Raw genomic sequence first — 463 nt, 5'->3', positions numbered from 1 at the left:
ACAATTAACACTTCTTCAGGCTTAGCCATGCGACTAATCATGAGCCCTCTTACTTTTGACAATGGATCTGAATAAATTTTATGCCGCTCTGTGACTTCAGGTTTAACACTATCAACCGTACGAGGAAGGAAAGCCATCTGACACTAGGAAAATAAAGACCCAGGTAAGTAAATACATCAAAGCAAAGTTCAACCAATACAATATCTATAATCCTGATTCCATTCTATAAAAGAACATAAAGGAGTCATACTTGCATTCCAAACAAACTTGGAGTTAGTGCAGGGTGACCGACATGATGTTGCGACCCAAACAACTCCAAAACTAATGAATTCCAATAGTCCAAACAAACCTGTTCGCTCGTAAGCAAGCAAAACGTGTCAGTTTCCAAAACATTGAACAAATAACATGAAATATATATATTAAAAACTATAATTCACATACCTTGAATACTTCAGAGTCATCA

The 463-nt window shown here is 36.3% G+C and overlaps 1 long non-coding RNA gene across 1 annotated transcript; it reads right to left on the bottom strand.

The window, feature by feature from the left end:
• Positions 1–6: 6 nt before the first annotated feature.
• On the bottom strand, positions 7–463 carry LOC104774976. The gene is made up of 3 exons (XR_765624.1): positions 442–463; positions 251–349; positions 7–143 (listed from the first exon to the last, which is right to left on the bottom strand). It is a non-coding gene; the product is annotated as an uncharacterized LOC104774976 (long non-coding RNA).

This window comes from Camelina sativa, unplaced genomic scaffold (genome assembly GCF_000633955.1).
Source record: "Camelina sativa cultivar DH55 unplaced genomic scaffold, Cs unpScaffold07433, whole genome shotgun sequence".
NCBI classification, from domain to species: Eukaryota; Viridiplantae; Streptophyta; class Magnoliopsida; order Brassicales; family Brassicaceae; genus Camelina; species Camelina sativa.
The sequence above is the reverse complement of the archived record's forward strand: the minus strand, read 5'-3'. Positions and strand labels throughout refer to the sequence as shown.